Genomic DNA, 16,357 nt, shown 5'->3' with positions numbered 1-16,357 from the left:
TGACAGGGTGGGGAGAGGGATGGAGTGGATCCTGGATAGACAGTTTGGAGGGCGCTCTGTGTGTGTGTGTGTGTGTGTGTGTGTGTGCACCCGAGTGCCCACCTTTGGTTACGAGTGGGGGAGGGAGGCCTGGGTAAATCTTGCCTCAGTCCAGTAGGATTGAGAGCTGTGGTCAGGCAAGGGAAACAGCACGATGGTCGGGTTGTCCTCCCTGGCAGGCATCGCTGCCCCCGGGCGACTGAACTGCTACCCATGCCTCCCGGGCGCCGTGGTCCGCCTCCCAGAGCCCACTCAAGACCAGAACCCTCTTGGAGTCGCCAGCGGCACACGGGAGTCACAGCCAGCCCGGGACCTGGCACGCACTGGCCAAGCCGCCCAGAGAGGTGGCTGGCATGAGAGACACGACAAGGCAGGCGGTCCGTGGCCACGGCCCCCACTCCCAGAGGCAGATCCCCCTCGCTCACCTTCGGCTGTGGCCACCGCCCCTGCCGCTGCTGGCCCCCAGCTGGCGACCGCCACAGCCCACGCCCCTACCCCCAGCCCTACCCCCACCCCTACCGCCGCCGGCCCTATCCAAGCCCACCTCCTCACCACCACCCACAGCAGGAGAACCAGCACAAGCCCAGGAGCATCACCGCCACCACCAGGGGCAGCAGCCGCAGCCCCTCAGGAGGGAGGGAGGCGGGGGGTGGGGTTGGGGGGGGGCTGGTGGATGGGAGGCCTCAGGCGCGTCGTGGTGGAAGCGGCGCGAGGTTGCCACTGCGGCCAAAACCTTTGCCCCGCGGGACGGCGGAGGTGGCCTGAATCGTGCTGGGGCTGGACGGGCAGGGTCCCGGGGGCCTCTGGCGCAGCGCTGAGCAAGCGTAGGCTAAGAAAAGGGTGGCAGGGTGTCCAGCGAGGACGTGGGCAGGTGGCAGGCGGAGAGGAAGAAGAAAGGCTTCCCTGACCGGGAATCGAACCCAGGCCGCGGCGGTGAGAGCGCCGAATCCTAACCACTAGACCACCAGGGAGCGTCGGGGTTCAGCCCTCGCCTGCTCCTGGTGAGCCCCGCGCCTCCATGCCACCCGCCCGTGCCACCTTGCTGCCCACACCCGGCCTTTGCAAGTCCAGCCGCCTGCCCTGCCGTGCCGTCTTGCTTTCAGCACCCTCAAAACACCGCGCGCGCCGCCGGCTTCTCGCACACACGCCAAAAGCCGCCGGCCAGCGGGCTGGCTCCCTGCTCCCACCTCTCTGTCCCCCGAACGCCCCTGCCGGGAGAGCGCTGGAACTCAGCAAAAGGTCGGCCCGCTGCGTTGGCCGGGAATCGAACCCGGGTCAACTGCTTGGAAGGCAGCTATGCTCACCACTATACCACCAACGCTCCACAGCCCGGGCGGCCGCCAGACGCCGGCCCCGGGCTCGCCCCAGCATACTCTCGCCGCCGCCTCCGCATCCCTGCCCCGACGCCCCGTCAGCCGGAGGCTTGCGCCGCCACCGCCGGCGCTCCCAGCAGCCACGCGGCGCCCCGAGCGCGCCAGCGCCACGCGGTCGCCGGGAATCCACCGGCCGCACCGCCCCAGGGCGGCGCCCCCGCGGCCTTGCGGCCCTCCGGCCCTTCGCTCCCCGCCGCGGCCCGCCAACGCCTCCCCGCCCTCACCCCCGGCGGGCAACGCGGGGCACGCAGCTTCCAGCACCCAGCTGGCCAAAGCGCTACTCCACCGGGCGCTGGGCGAGGCCACTTCCCACGACAAGGGGACACGGGACCCACCTGCCTGCACGCGGCGGGGCCGTCGCGAGCCTACGAGCCCACTCAGGCAGCCACTGGGGGTCGGCGCGTGGGCGGGCGGCCGGCCGGCCGCCAGATCCGGCTATGGTCGGGCAAGGCCGTGGGGTCGCCAAGGAGGCCCTCGCTCCGCCGTGGCGACCGTGCGCCCGCCGACGACAAAGGGCTCAGGCTGGAGCGCTGCACGGGCAGAGGGGGTCGCCGGGAGCTAGGCCGGGCACCGCCGTCGGCGGCGCCCTGGCGCCTCGCCCAAAGACGTCGGGAGGAGGCGAAGGGCCCTCCGGGGCCTGGCGGCAGGACAGAGAGCGACCGCGGCCACCAAAAAGGGTGTGTTGCCTCCCCGTCGGGGAATCGAACCCCGGTCTCCCGCGTGACAGGCGGGGATACTCACCACTATACTAACGAGGACGGCGGCGACCGTCCTGCCGCCCGGCCGCCCTCGGGCTCTCGGGCTGCCTGCCCACGCCTCCCCTTGCCCAGCACGGGCCGCCGGCCACCACGGGTCCCGACCCAACCGCGCACCAGACCAACCGCCTCGGTCACAGCGGCAGCCCGCCACCCCGACAGGGACCCGGACCCCCGGGGCACTGGACCCTCCCCAGCGCGCCGCCTCTTGCCTCCAACGCGGGCGTTCCGCCGGGAGAAGGGGGCGCGAGAAGGCAAGCGGGGCTGCGACGACACGGTGGGCGCGCGCCGGCCGGCGTCGGGCCAGGACAGGCGCGGGTGGGGAGGGGCCGGCCCGCCCAGGGCCCTCTGGGTCCGCGGCGCGAGCGGCGGCGGAGCCAGGCGCCTCGGCCGGCCGCCGCGCGCCGGCTCCGTCGACCCCCACTCCGGACGCCCGCCCGCCTGCCTGCCTGCCTGCCTGCCTGGCGTGGCGCCGCCCGCGGCCCGCCAAGGGCGCCGGTGCTCGCGCCGCGTCGGGTCCCAGCCAGGCGAGCGGCCACGCGCCCAGCCAGGCCCGCCGTCAGGATGGCCGAGCGGTCTAAGGCGCTGCGTTCAGGTCGCAGTCTCCCCTGGAGGCGTGGGTTCGAATCCCACTCCTGACAAGCCAGCCTTTTGGCCCGCCGGACAAACGCACCCGTCCTCCGCGCGCCACTGCCTTTCTCCACACACGCCCTCCCGCCGCCACCTGCACCCCCACAGAAGGCACCTTCAGTCCTTCTCAGCGCATCTTTCCTCGCCAGCTGGCTGCAGCTGCAGCTGCTGCTTTTCCTGCCTCCCTGCCTCCCCCTGGCCCACACTCGCCCACCCTCCCACTTCCACTCCCACAGCCCCGCCGCGCCCCGCCCCCGGCCGCGCCGAAGCACGCAGCCCCGCGGCGGGTGGCAAGCCCTCCTCCCTTCGCCGGCGCTCCGACTTCTGCCCGGGGAACGGCCTACTCGCCCTCGCAGCCTTGCTTCCACGGCTGCCCCCGCCAGCTCTCCCGCCAGGCCGGCACCCCGTCCTCCGCGCCCGCCCCGCCGGCCCGCCTGCGCTCCCCAGCCACAGCGAGGCGGCCGAGCCCCCGCCTTGCCCGCCAAGGGGCTGCCGCGTGCCCTCGACCCTTCTCCGCCGTGCGTTCTTGGCCGGGCCGCAACCTGCCTGCCGCCCGCCCTGGACGCGTGCCATCCAGCCTTCCTGCTGGCCAGCGCACACCGGCCTTCCTTGCACGAGTCCGTCCCGGGAAGGGTGCTCCGCTGGGGAGGGAGCGGAAGCCCTGCGTGCCCGTCCAGCCCACCCCCCGGCGCCCGGCCCGCGCCCCCGACCTCGGCGCCACGGCGCCCGTTCCCGTGGGAAGCCGCTGCCCCGGCCGGAGCCAAGCCCGCCCTGGCGCGCTCCCTGCCTCTCAGCCCGCAGTCCCCGAGCCAGGAGCCGCGCTGCCAAAGGGCCCCTGCTCACCACCACCACCCCGTCAGAGCCGGACCCCGGGAGCGCGGTCGGCCAGAGCGCAGGAGCCAGGCTCACACGCCTTTGGGTCCCTGGGCCTGAGCGCGGGTCTAAGGATGGGATGGCGGGGGGAGGGCGGGTAGGGGGCGGTGGCGGAGGCGCTCGGAGGCGTCGCCCTCCCGCGCTCGCGCTTCCCGCACAGACCGAGCCCGGCGTCCCTTCCCCCGCCCGCTCTCGCACGCCCCACCCCGGCACGGCCGGAAAGCCAGCCCGCCAGAGGGACTTTGGGTCGGGACCCGGCGGTCGCTGAGAGGCACGTCTGCGCGCGGCCGCAGCGACCACGCAGCGCCTGCACCTGACAGGGATCCCGGCGCCGGGCAGACGGCGTCGGCTCCCGGCGCCCTCACGCGACACCGACAGGGTCGCGGCGGCCGTGGTCGGCGCAGAAGGCGCGGGACGGGCCGCATGGGCCCGCGTCCCGTCGCCCCGGGCTCCCTCCGAGAGCGGCGCGCCCCGGGGTCCTGCACGTGCCCGGATCCTGTCTTACAGGTCGCCTGCCCGTCGTCTCCCGCTGCAACGGGGCAGAGAGATGCCCACGGGCGAGCAGTGAGCAGCGGCGGGCGGGTGGCGGCCAGCGCCTGAGGGGCAGCGACGGGCGGCGCTGGCCACCGGTGCATGGGTGGTTCAGTGGTAGAATTCTCGCCTGCCACGCGGGAGGCCCGGGTTCGATTCCCGCCCCATGCAGCCCCAGCGTCCCCTTTTGGTCCCACGGTGCGGCCCCAGAGCCCAACTAGGTCTGCCCGCTGAAACGCGCTCGAGGCAGCGCTCCTGCAAACGCTGGCTGGCTACCTGCCGCCCGCTGCCTCTCCCACACAGACGCCCAGGACCCCTCCCCACCTCACCCACAAAAGGCCCTGCTGCCAAGCCTTCGTGGCCCCAAACCCTGCGGGCTCAGCCGCCCGTGCGTCCAGGCACCTTTCTTGTGTTTGCTCGCGTCCTCACCCGGACCCAGCCGAGGGCTCGGGGACTGCACTGGCAGGAATACCCCACCGCTGGCAGCCGCCCGCACCACACTTCATCTTTCACAACGTCCGTCTCCAAGCTCCCTGCCTCACTCTCCCCACACTCCGAGAGAAATCAATCACACTACGTTTGCACAGCCAGGAGCAAGGGAGCTGCCACATCTGGCAAGCATACCTCCCTTTTGCCTGCAGGGTCCCTGGACCACGTCTTGCAGGACGAGTTCCAAAGAAGTCCACCAGCTGCCGGCCCTCGCCCTCGGGCCTGGCCTCGGCAGAAACAGGTTTCCAACAGCAACGCCCTCACCGCCTCAAACACCACCCCTTCCCCCTGAAACCCTCTTGCGCGCCTCACCTCAGCATCAGCCCTGCCCCAAGAGCACCCCCACCTCAGCCTGCAGCCTCACCGTCCCCCTACTCCCCCACATGCACCCATCCCACCCCCAGCTCCCCGCCTCCCCCATCTCCACACACCCCGCCCCCCACGCCCCGTTCCTCCCTGAGCCGTTCCAAATCCCACTCTTGCCAAGGAACCTGCCTTTGCATCTGTCCCACTGGCCTGCCTCCCCCCACCCCCCGCTTCAAGCCACGGCCTGCTCCTTTTTCTGCTTCTTCGAACACAAGTAGAACGGATTCACATTCCTGGGTGAGTCTCAGGTGCCCGGCAAAGTGATTCAGTCCCCTGTTCTTTGCCAGGTGGTCTTCCAGTGTAGGTGAAGGCGAGATACAGATACACTTCTCCTGCTACAGAGGAAAGCTCTGTTGCTCTTCTACTGTAAGCACAGTCTTTCCTATCTCTTGATCCGACTTCAACTTCGTCCCTCCCTGCCTTTCCCCTTGGGTAGCCCTATGTACGTTTTCGGGGTCTCCAGGTCGCTTTCCCCTTTGCGCATAGATTCGTCTGTATTCGTCGTTAAGAGTCCACAGAGCTTTCTCCCGATCCAAGCGACTCACTTCACTGAGCGGACCCTTCTGTGGGTCCGTCTGACCTTGCGGCCCATGGCGATGGCGGCTCCTTCTTGAGGGCTGCGTCATATTCCACGGTACAGATATCCCTCACCTTCTTGTGCCGGCCACGTGCCGACGGGCACTTGGGCGTTTCCCGCGGGTCTCGGCTCCGGCACAGAGGGCTGCGGTGACCCTGGGGGATGCCTGCATCTCTCCCCATTAGGGGTATTTGTCGTCTTTTCCCGACGCGTGCCCAGGGTTGGCTTTCCTGGATCATAATGGAAGCTCTTCTTTTTCCTATTGCTGGACTGATCCTCGACTGACTGACTTCGACGGAGTAGCACTTGTCCTGGAAGCGTAGTTGATCTACAACCTGGTGTGCGTTTCCGCTGTACAGCGTTGGGGTTCAGTCCTGTCTGTGGGTGGGTGGGGGGGGGCTCATGTGTTCAGCTCGTTTCCATTGCGGGTGATGACAGCATATGGGATCTCATTCCCTGCGGTATCCCGCGTGTCCTTGTTCCTCCTCCCCTTCCTACGCAGTACTGGTACGGTTGATCCGTTGAGCCCGGCTCCTCAATCATCCCTCGGTCCCTGACTGCGCCCTTGGGAAGCCCCAAGCGGCTTTCCTGTGTCTGAGAGTCTGTGGCTGGTTGGCCCAGGGATTCATTTGTACAACACTTTAGAGTCCACCCATCCGTGACCTTGTCTGTTTGACTTCCCTCACCAAGGATAATATTCTGCAGCTCCAGCCGCCGTTGCTGCCAGTGACACTATCTGCCTCTTGTGGACGGCTCGGTGACATCCCATTCTCTCCCTTTCTCTGATACTGCATCTTGGTGGCTGAGCCTTTGGGGATGGGCACTAGGGTTTTCTCCACGTCTCGGCTATGGCAAACGGTGCTGCTGTGACTGTGGGGGTTGCATGTGTCTTTCCGAATGAAGAGCTGCGCCTTTCGTGGATATGTACCCAGGGTGGGGTTGGCATAGCTCACCTGTTTTCCGCTGACTTCATTGCCTGCTGAGTTAGTTTTCTTTTGAAAGCTTACTCCGACGTCGTAGTCACGGTTGTTGCGGAAGTACAGTGGATTCCCAATATTGTGCTGGTTTCCGGTGGACCGCAGTGTGATCCTGTTTTGCTTGTGCAGATCTCGAGTGTCATATATGGTTTCAGATTCTTTTCCACTTGAGGTTACTCCAGGGCACTGACGCTGATTCCCTGTGTTGAACTGGATAACCTTGGCGCTTCTCCCTTTAGACAGGGTCCTGCGTATCTGTGCGTTGCAGCTCCCCAGTCATCCCTCCAGCGCTGCCTTTCCGCTTGCGTTACCCTAAGGTGGGTTTCTGCGTGAGTCGGTTTCTCCTGGCAAATAGCTTCGTTTTGTATTATTTTCCATGCTCCACATGCCTCGGTCCAACGCGGTCTGACATTCTCCGCCGAGTGTAAGAGTCTCCAGCTGCATCATTGCTTGTGACAACTGGCAATTCTTGACGTGTTTCTGATGCCTGAGTGATGGCGCCATGCTGCATCGATGCCACCCCTTCTTGGGCCCGCCGTGTGTGGCTGGGCGCTGGGGTTTGCTCCGTGTACGGGCCCTGGCAGGCGGTGCTGCCGAGGCGGTGGCGGTGTCCGGACCCTCAGACCTCCCCGAGGTTTGCCCTCTGCGGGCGTGTGCCCTGGAGGGCTGACTGTGCCCGGTCACATGGGAGCTCTCCTTGGCCCTCATGAAATCACAGCCACCTGCGCTGCCAGCCACCCCCGCCCCATCCCACCCTGAGGCCCCAGCAGTGTCACCCCCGACACTGGACACTCCCTCCCGATGGGTGGTGACTTTGGTCTCTGGGGCGGTACGGTGGGCCCACCCATCTCGGACCGGGTCTGGCCCCCAGCTGGCGCTGGCGCTCCGTTTCTGTCCTTCGCTTGCCTGCGTCCTAGCCTCCGCCCAGAGCCACAGCCCGCCGCCGAGCCTGAGCAGCCTGTGGCACCGAGCACCAGTGTGGCTCGCCCCCGCTCACCCGCCACCCGACCCAAATGGAGTGCTCACCCGCCATCTTCCTCACGCCACAGCCCCGTCACTGTCACGGCCTGCCCTCTGCCTTTCCCGCCAGACTCCAGGCTCGGCCCCACCTCCCCACCCAACATCCCCCTGGAGCTCGGGCTATCCCTCACACGTCCTGCCCTGGCCTGCCCTGCCCTGGCGTTCACCAGTGCGGGCCTCCCTCTGGCTCCGCAGCCCCAGCCCAACCCCCACGCCCACCCCTACCTACCGCAGATCCGTCCCAGCCTCTCACATGTGCCTGGCACGGCTTCGCCGCCGCGCCCATGCTTCTGTAGAGGCCCTGCTCGAGTGGCCTGCCGATCTTTCGGCCAGGTCCCCGAGAGCCCCACGCCGCCCCTTCCCGCCGGCCGTCCATGCAGACGCCCCGACCAAGCACCCCGGGGCCTGCCTCCCAGCTCCCTGCTCGCCGCCGCGCCCTCTGCTCGCGATCACCCTGCCCGGGTCCCTGATCCACGTGGGGCGCCCACCAGCCATGGCCCCAAGCACCTTCCTCCGATACTCTCCCCCATGCACTCTGACGCCCACAGCCCCGGCAGGGGCCTCGAGGAAACCTCCTTTGGCGACGGCAAGCACACGTCGGGCCACGGGGGCTCCTTTCCCACAGGGCACTCGCCTTTGTGCCATCGCACCCGAGTGTGCCGCCCTCACCGCACGTTGGTGCCTTTCGTCTGCCGTCCACTTCCCCTCCGAAGGACACAGTCCTTGAACAGACGTGAAACCCTTTGGGGATAGACCAGCCGAGACGGGGCCAAGAGGAGACTGTGCTGGAGGATCACCCTCGCGCAGAGTTCCTAGGGGAAGACGGTGACAGGGTGGGGAGAGGGATGGAGTGGATCCTGGATAGACAGTTTGGAGGGCGCTCTGTGTGTGTGTGTGTGTGTGTGTGTGTGTGCACCCGAGTGCCCACCTTTGGTTACGAGTGGGGGAGGGAGGCCTGGGTAAATCTTGCCTCAGTCCAGTAGGATTGAGAGCTGTGGTCAGGCAAGGGAAACAGCACGATGGTCGGGTTGTCCTCCCTGGCAGGCATCGCTGCCCCCGGGCGACTGAACTGCTACCCATGCCTCCCGGGCGCCGTGGTCCGCCTCCCAGAGCCCACTCAAGACCAGAACCCTCTTGGAGTCGCCAGCGGCACACGGGAGTCACAGCCAGCCCGGGACCTGGCACGCACTGGCCAAGCCGCCCAGAGAGGTGGCTGGCATGAGAGACACGACAAGGCAGGCGGTCCGTGGCCACGGCCCCCACTCCCAGAGGCAGATCCCCCTCGCTCACCTTCGGCTGTGGCCACCGCCCCTGCCGCTGCTGGCCCCCAGCTGGCGACCGCCACAGCCCACGCCCCTACCCCCAGCCCTACCCCCACCCCTACCGCCGCCGGCCCTATCCAAGCCCACCTCCTCACCACCACCCACAGCAGGAGAACCAGCACAAGCCCAGGAGCATCACCGCCACCACCAGGGGCAGCAGCCGCAGCCCCTCAGGAGGGAGGGAGGCGGGGGGTGGGGTTGGGGGGGGGCTGGTGGATGGGAGGCCTCAGGCGCGTCGTGGTGGAAGCGGCGCGAGGTTGCCACTGCGGCCAAAACCTTTGCCCCGCGGGACGGCGGAGGTGGCCTGAATCGTGCTGGGGCTGGACGGGCAGGGTCCCGGGGGCCTCTGGCGCAGCGCTGAGCAAGCGTAGGCTAAGAAAAGGGTGGCAGGGTGTCCAGCGAGGACGTGGGCAGGTGGCAGGCGGAGAGGAAGAAGAAAGGCTTCCCTGACCGGGAATCGAACCCAGGCCGCGGCGGTGAGAGCGCCGAATCCTAACCACTAGACCACCAGGGAGCGTCGGGGTTCAGCCCTCGCCTGCTCCTGGTGAGCCCCGCGCCTCCATGCCACCCGCCCGTGCCACCTTGCTGCCCACACCCGGCCTTTGCAAGTCCAGCCGCCTGCCCTGCCGTGCCGTCTTGCTTTCAGCACCCTCAAAACACCGCGCGCGCCGCCGGCTTCTCGCACACACGCCAAAAGCCGCCGGCCAGCGGGCTGGCTCCCTGCTCCCACCTCTCTGTCCCCCGAACGCCCCTGCCGGGAGAGCGCTGGAACTCAGCAAAAGGTCGGCCCGCTGCGTTGGCCGGGAATCGAACCCGGGTCAACTGCTTGGAAGGCAGCTATGCTCACCACTATACCACCAACGCTCCACAGCCCGGGCGGCCGCCAGACGCCGGCCCCGGGCTCGCCCCAGCATACTCTCGCCGCCGCCTCCGCATCCCTGCCCCGACGCCCCGTCAGCCGGAGGCTTGCGCCACCGCCGCCGGCGCTCCCAGCAGCCACGCGGCGCCCCGAGCGCGCCAGCGCCACGCGGTCGCCGGGAATCCACCGGCCGCACCGCCCCAGGGCGGCGCCCCCGCGGCCTTGCGGCCCTCCGGCCCTTCGCTCCCCGCCGCGGCCCGCCAACGCCTCCCCGCCCTCACCCCCGGCGGGCAACGCGGGGCACGCAGCTTCCAGCACCCAGCTGGCCAAAGCGCTACTCCACCGGGCGCTGGGCGAGGCCACTTCCCACGACAAGGGGACACGGGACCCACCTGCCTGCACGCGGCGGGGCCGTCGCGAGCCTACGAGCCCACTCAGGCAGCCACTGGGGGTCGGCGCGTGGGCGGGCGGCCGGCCGGCCGCCAGATCCGGCTATGGTCGGGCAAGGCCGTGGGGTCGCCAAGGAGGCCCTCGCTCCGCCGTGGCGACCGTGCGCCCGCCGACGACAAAGGGCTCAGGCTGGAGCGCTGCACGGGCAGAGGGGGTCGCCGGGAGCTAGGCCGGGCACCGCCGTCGGCGGCGCCCTGGCGCCTCGCCCAAAGACGTCGGGAGGAGGCGAAGGGCCCTCCGGGGCCTGGCGGCAGGACAGAGAGCGACCGCGGCCACCAAAAAGGGTGTGTTGCCTCCCCGTCGGGGAATCGAACCCCGGTCTCCCGCGTGACAGGCGGGGATACTCACCACTATACTAACGAGGACGGCGGCGACCGTCCTGCCGCCCGGCCGCCCTCGGGCTCTCGGGCTGCCTGCCCACGCCTCCCCTTGCCCAGCACGGGCCGCCGGCCACCACGGGTCCCGACCCAACCGCGCACCAGACCAACCGCCTCGGTCACAGCGGCAGCCCGCCACCCCGACAGGGACCCGGACCCCCGGGGCACTGGACCCTCCCCAGCGCGCCGCCTCTTGCCTCCAACGCGGGCGTTCCGCCGGGAGAAGGGGGCGCGAGAAGGCAAGCGGGGCTGCGACGACACGGTGGGCGCGCGCCGGCCGGCGTCGGGCCAGGACAGGCGCGGGTGGGGAGGGGCCGGCCCGCCCAGGGCCCTCTGGGTCCGCGGCGCGAGCGGCGGCGGAGCCAGGCGCCTCGGCCGGCCGCCGCGCGCCGGCTCCGTCGACCCCCACTCCGGACGCCCGCCCGCCTGCCTGCCTGCCTGCCTGCCTGGCGTGGCGCCGCCCGCGGCCCGCCAAGGGCGCCGGTGCTCGCGCCGCGTCGGGTCCCAGCCAGGCGAGCGGCCACGCGCCCAGCCAGGCCCGCCGTCAGGATGGCCGAGCGGTCTAAGGCGCTGCGTTCAGGTCGCAGTCTCCCCTGGAGGCGTGGGTTCGAATCCCACTCCTGACAAGCCAGCCTTTTGGCCCGCCGGACAAACGCACCCGTCCTCCGCGCGCCACTGCCTTTCTCCACACACGCCCTCCCGCCGCCACCTGCACCCCCACAGAAGGCACCTTCAGTCCTTCTCAGCGCATCTTTCCTCGCCAGCTGGCTGCAGCTGCAGCTGCTGCTTTTCCTGCCTCCCTGCCTCCCCCTGGCCCACACTCGCCCACCCTCCCACTTCCACTCCCACAGCCCCGCCGCGCCCCGCCCCCGGCCGCGCCGAAGCACGCAGCCCCGCGGCGGGTGGCAAGCCCTCCTCCCTTCGCCGGCGCTCCGACTTCTGCCCGGGGAACGGCCTACTCGCCCTCGCAGCCTTGCTTCCACGGCTGCCCCCGCCAGCTCTCCCGCCAGGCCGGCACCCCGTCCTCCGCGCCCGCCCCGCCGGCCCGCCTGCGCTCCCCAGCCACAGCGAGGCGGCCGAGCCCCCGCCTTGCCCGCCAAGGGGCTGCCGCGTGCCCTCGACCCTTCTCCGCCGTGCGTTCTTGGCCGGGCCGCAACCTGCCTGCCGCCCGCCCTGGACGCGTGCCATCCAGCCTTCCTGCTGGCCAGCGCACACCGGCCTTCCTTGCACGAGTCCGTCCCGGGAAGGGTGCTCCGCTGGGGAGGGAGCGGAAGCCCTGCGTGCCCGTCCAGCCCACCCCCCGGCGCCCGGCCCGCGCCCCCGACCTCGGCGCCACGGCGCCCGTTCCCGTGGGAAGCCGCTGCCCCGGCCGGAGCCAAGCCCGCCCTGGCGCGCTCCCTGCCTCTCAGCCCGCAGTCCCCGAGCCAGGAGCCGCGCTGCCAAAGGGCCCCTGCTCACCACCACCACCCCGTCAGAGCCGGACCCCGGGAGCGCGGTCGGCCAGAGCGCAGGAGCCAGGCTCACACGCCTTTGGGTCCCTGGGCCTGAGCGCGGGTCTAAGGATGGGATGGCGGGGGGAGGGCGGGTAGGGGGCGGTGGCGGAGGCGCTCGGAGGCGTCGCCCTCCCGCGCTCGCGCTTCCCGCACAGACCGAGCCCGGCGTCCCTTCCCCCGCCCGCTCTCGCACGCCCCACCCCGGCACGGCCGGAAAGCCAGCCCGCCAGAGGGACTTTGGGTCGGGACCCGGCGGTCGCTGAGAGGCACGTCTGCGCGCGGCCGCAGCGACCACGCAGCGCCTGCACCTGACAGGGATCCCGGCGCCGGGCAGACGGCGTCGGCTCCCGGCACCCTCACGCGACACCGACAGGGTCGCGGCGGCCGTGGTCGGCGCAGAAGGCGCGGGACGGGCCGCGTGGGCCCGCGTCCCGTCGCCCCGGGCTCCCTCCGAGAGCGGCGCGCCCCGGGGTCCTGCACGTGCCCGGATCCTGTCTTACAGGTCGCCTGCCCGTCGTCTCCCGCTGCAACGGGGCAGAGAGATGCCCACGGGCGAGCAGTGAGCAGCGGCGGGCGGGTGGCGGCCAGCGCCTGAGGGGCAGCGACGGGCGGCGCTGGCCACCGGTGCATGGGTGGTTCAGTGGTAGAATTCTCGCCTGCCACGCGGGAGGCCCGGGTTCGATTCCCGCCCCATGCAGCCCCAGCGTCCCCTTTTGGTCCCACGGTGCGGCCCCAGAGCCCAACTAGGTCTGCCCGCTGAAACGCGCTCGAGGCAGCGCTCCTGCAAACGCTGGCTGGCTACCTGCCGCCCGCTGCCTCTCCCACACAGACGCCCAGGACCCCTCCCCACCTCACCCACAAAAGGCCCTGCTGCCAAGCCTTCGTGGCCCCAAACCCTGCGGGCTCAGCCGCCCGTGCGTCCAGGCACCTTTCTTGTGTTTGCTCGCGTCCTCACCCGGACCCAGCCGAGGGCTCGGGGACTGCACTGGCAGGAATACCCCACCGCTGGCAGCCGCCCGCACCACACTTCATCTTTCACAACGTCCGTCTCCAAGCTCCCTGCCTCACTCTCCCCACACTCCGAGAGAAATCAATCACACTACGTTTGCACAGCCAGGAGCAAGGGAGCTGCCACATCTGGCAAGCATACCTCCCTTTTGCCTGCAGGGTCCCTGGACCACGTCTTGCAGGACGAGTTCCAAAGAAGTCCACCAGCTGCCGGCCCTCGCCCTCGGGCCTGGCCTCGGCAGAAATAGGTTTCCAACAGCAACGCCCTCACCGCCTCAAACACCACCCCTTCCCCCTGAAACCCTCTTGCGCGCCTCACCTCAGCATCAGCCCTGCCCCAAGAGCACCCCCACCTCAGCCTGCAGCCTCACCGTCCCCCTACTCCCCCACATGCACCCATCCCACCCCCAGCTCCCCGCCTCCCCCATCTCCACACACCCCGCCCCCCACGCCCCGTTCCTCCCTGAGCCGTTCCAAATCCCACTCTTGCCAAGGAACCTGCCTTTGCATCTGTCCCACTGGCCTGCCTCCCCCCACCCCCCGCTTCAAGCCACGGCCTGCTCCTTTTTCTGCTTCTTCGAACACAAGTAGAACGGATTCACATTCCTGGGTGAGTCTCAGGTGCCCGGCAAAGTGATTCAGTCCCCTGTTCTTTGCCAGGTGGTCTTCCAGTGTAGGTGAAGGCGAGATACAGATACACTTCTCCTGCTACAGAGGAAAGCTCTGTTGCTCTTCTACTGTAAGCACAGTCTTTCCTATCTCTTGATCCGACTTCAACTTCGTCCCTCCCTGCCTTTCCCCTTGGGTAGCCCTATGTACGTTTTCGGGGTCTCCAGGTCGCTTTCCCCTTTGCGCATAGATTCGTCTGTATTCGTCGTTAAGAGTCCACAGAGCTTTCTCCCGATCCAAGCGACTCACTTCACTGAGCGGACCCTTCTGTGGGTCCGTCTGACCTTGCGGCCCATGGCGATGGCGGCTCCTTCTTGAGGGCTGCGTCATATTCCACGGTACAGATATCCCTCACCTTCTTGTGCCGGCCACGTGCCGACGGGCACTTGGGCGTTTCCCGCGGGTCTCGGCTCCGGCACAGAGGGCTGCGGTGACCCTGGGGGATGCCTGCATCTCTCCCCATTAGGGGTATTTGTCGTCTTTTCCCGACGCGTGCCCAGGGTTGGCTTTCCTGGATCATAATGGAAGCTCTTCTTTTTCCTATTGCTGGACTGATCCTCGACTGACTGACTTCGACGGAGTAGCACTTGTCCTGGAAGCGTAGTTGATCTACAACCTGGTGTGCGTTTCCGCTGTACAGCGTTGGGGTTCAGTCCTGTCTGTGGGTGGGTGGGGGGGGGCTCATGTGTTCAGCTCGTTTCCATTGCGGGTGATGACAGCATATGGGATCTCATTCCCTGCGGTATCCCGCGTGTCCTTGTTCCTCCTCCCCTTCCTACGCAGTACTGGTACGGTTGATCCGTTGAGCCCGGCTCCTCAATCATCCCTCGGTCCCTGACTGCGCCCTTGGGAAGCCCCAAGCGGCTTTCCTGTGTCTGAGAGTCTGTGGCTGGTTGGCCCAGGGATTCATTTGTACAACACTTTAGAGTCCACCCATCCGTGACCTTGTCTGTTTGACTTCCCTCACCAAGGATAATATTCTGCAGCTCCAGCCGCCGTTGCTGCCAGTGACACTATCTGCCTCTTGTGGACGGCTCGGTGACATCCCATTCTCTCCCTTTCTCTGATACTGCATCTTGGTGGCTGAGCCTTTGGGGATGGGCACTAGGGTTTTCTCCACGTCTCGGCTATGGCAAACGGTGCTGCTGTGACTGTGGGGGTTGCATGTGTCTTTCCGAATGAAGAGCTGCGCCTTTCGTGGATATGTACCCAGGGTGGGGTTGGCATAGCTCACCTGTTTTCCGCTGACTTCATTGCCTGCTGAGTTAGTTTTCTTTTGAAAGCTTACTCCGACGTCGTAGTCACGGTTGTTGCGGAAGTACAGTGGATTCCCAATATTGTGCTGGTTTCCGGTGGACCGCAGTGTGATCCTGTTTTGCTTGTGCAGATCTCGAGTGTCATATATGGTTTCAGATTCTTTTCCACTTGAGGTTACTCCAGGGCACTGACGCTGATTCCCTGTGTTGAACTGGATAACCTTGGCGCTTCTCCCTTTAGACAGGGTCCTGCGTATCTGTGCGTTGCAGCTCCCCAGTCATCCCTCCAGCGCTGCCTTTCCGCTTGCGTTACCCTAAGGTGGGTTTCTGCGTGAGTCGGTTTCTCCTGGCAAATAGCTTCGTTTTGTATTATTTTCCATGCTCCACATGCCTCGGTCCAACGCGGTCTGACATTCTCCGCCGAGTGTAAGAGTCTCCAGCTGCATCATTGCTTGTGACAACTGGCAATTCTTGACGTGTTTCTGATGCCTGAGTGATGGCGCCATGCTGCATCGATGCCACCCCTTCTTGGGCCCGCCGTGTGTGGCTGGGCGCTGGGGTTTGCTCCGTGTACGGGCCCTGGCAGGCGGTGCTGCCGAGGCGGTGGCGGTGTCCGGACCCTCAGACCTCCCCGAGGTTTGCCCTCTGCGGGCGTGTGCCCTGGAGGGCTGACTGTGCCCGGTCACATGGGAGCTCTCCTTGGCCCTCATGAAATCACAGCCACCTGCGCTGCCAGCCACCCCCGCCCCATCCCACCCTGAGGCCCCAGCAGTGTCACCCCCGACACTGGACACTCCCTCCCGATGGGTGGTGACTTTGGTCTCTGGGGCGGTACGGTGGGCCCACCCATCTCGGACCGGGTCTGGCCCCCAGCTGGCGCTGGCGCTCCGTTTCTGTCCTTCGCTTGCCTGCGTCCTAGCCTCCGCCCAGAGCCACAGCCCGCCGCCGAGCCTGAGCAGCCTGTGGCACCGAGCACCAGTGTGGCTCGCCCCCGCTCACCCGCCACCCGACCCAAATGGAGTGCTCACCCGCCATCTTCCTCACGCCACAGCCCCGTCACTGTCACGGCCTGCCCTCTGCCTTTCCCGCCAGACTCCAGGCTCGGCCCCACCTCCCCACCCAACATCCCCCTGGAGCTCGGGCTATCCCTCACACGTCCTGCCCTGGCCTGCCCTGCCCTGGCGTTCACCAGTGCGGGCCTCCCTCTGGCTCCGCAGCCCCAGCCCAACCCCCACGCCCACCCCTACCTACCGCAGATCCGTCCCAGCCTCTCACATGTGCCTGGCACGGCTT

The 16,357-nt window shown here is 68.0% G+C and overlaps 10 non-coding genes across 10 annotated transcripts; 4 read left to right on the top strand and 6 right to left on the bottom strand.

Moving 5' to 3' along the window:
• Window positions 1–938: 938 nt before the first annotated feature.
• TRNAE-CUC (transfer RNA glutamic acid (anticodon CUC)) lies at window positions 939–1,010 on the bottom strand. The gene has a single exon. It is a non-coding gene; the product is annotated as a tRNA-Glu (tRNA).
• Window positions 1,011–1,288: 278 nt separating this feature from the next.
• On the bottom strand, window positions 1,289–1,360 carry TRNAG-UCC (transfer RNA glycine (anticodon UCC)). Its single transcript has one exon. It is a non-coding gene; the product is annotated as a tRNA-Gly (tRNA).
• A 738-nt stretch (window positions 1,361–2,098) lies between these two features.
• TRNAD-GUC (transfer RNA aspartic acid (anticodon GUC)) lies at window positions 2,099–2,170 on the bottom strand. Its single transcript has one exon. It is a non-coding gene; the product is annotated as a tRNA-Asp (tRNA).
• Window positions 2,171–2,725: 555 nt separating this feature from the next.
• On the top strand, window positions 2,726–2,808 carry TRNAL-CAG (transfer RNA leucine (anticodon CAG)). The gene has a single exon. It is a non-coding gene; the product is annotated as a tRNA-Leu (tRNA).
• A 1,493-nt stretch (window positions 2,809–4,301) lies between these two features.
• On the top strand, window positions 4,302–4,372 carry TRNAG-GCC (transfer RNA glycine (anticodon GCC)). Its single transcript has one exon. It is a non-coding gene; the product is annotated as a tRNA-Gly (tRNA).
• Window positions 4,373–9,394: 5,022 nt separating this feature from the next.
• Window positions 9,395–9,466, bottom strand: TRNAE-CUC (transfer RNA glutamic acid (anticodon CUC)). Its single transcript has one exon. It is a non-coding gene; the product is annotated as a tRNA-Glu (tRNA).
• A 278-nt stretch (window positions 9,467–9,744) lies between these two features.
• On the bottom strand, window positions 9,745–9,816 carry TRNAG-UCC (transfer RNA glycine (anticodon UCC)). Its single transcript has one exon. It is a non-coding gene; the product is annotated as a tRNA-Gly (tRNA).
• A 738-nt stretch (window positions 9,817–10,554) lies between these two features.
• Window positions 10,555–10,626, bottom strand: TRNAD-GUC (transfer RNA aspartic acid (anticodon GUC)). The gene has a single exon. It is a non-coding gene; the product is annotated as a tRNA-Asp (tRNA).
• Window positions 10,627–11,181: 555 nt separating this feature from the next.
• Window positions 11,182–11,264, top strand: TRNAL-CAG (transfer RNA leucine (anticodon CAG)). Its single transcript has one exon. It is a non-coding gene; the product is annotated as a tRNA-Leu (tRNA).
• A 1,493-nt stretch (window positions 11,265–12,757) lies between these two features.
• Window positions 12,758–12,828, top strand: TRNAG-GCC (transfer RNA glycine (anticodon GCC)). Its single transcript has one exon. It is a non-coding gene; the product is annotated as a tRNA-Gly (tRNA).
• Window positions 12,829–16,357: the final 3,529 nt, after the last annotated feature.

This window comes from Ovis canadensis, chromosome 1 (assembly GCF_042477335.2).
Source record: "Ovis canadensis isolate MfBH-ARS-UI-01 breed Bighorn chromosome 1, ARS-UI_OviCan_v2, whole genome shotgun sequence".
In the NCBI taxonomy this organism is placed as follows: Eukaryota; Metazoa; Chordata; class Mammalia; order Artiodactyla; family Bovidae; genus Ovis; species Ovis canadensis.
Note: the sequence above shows the minus strand (reverse complement) of the source record. Positions and strands in the feature narration are given on the sequence as shown.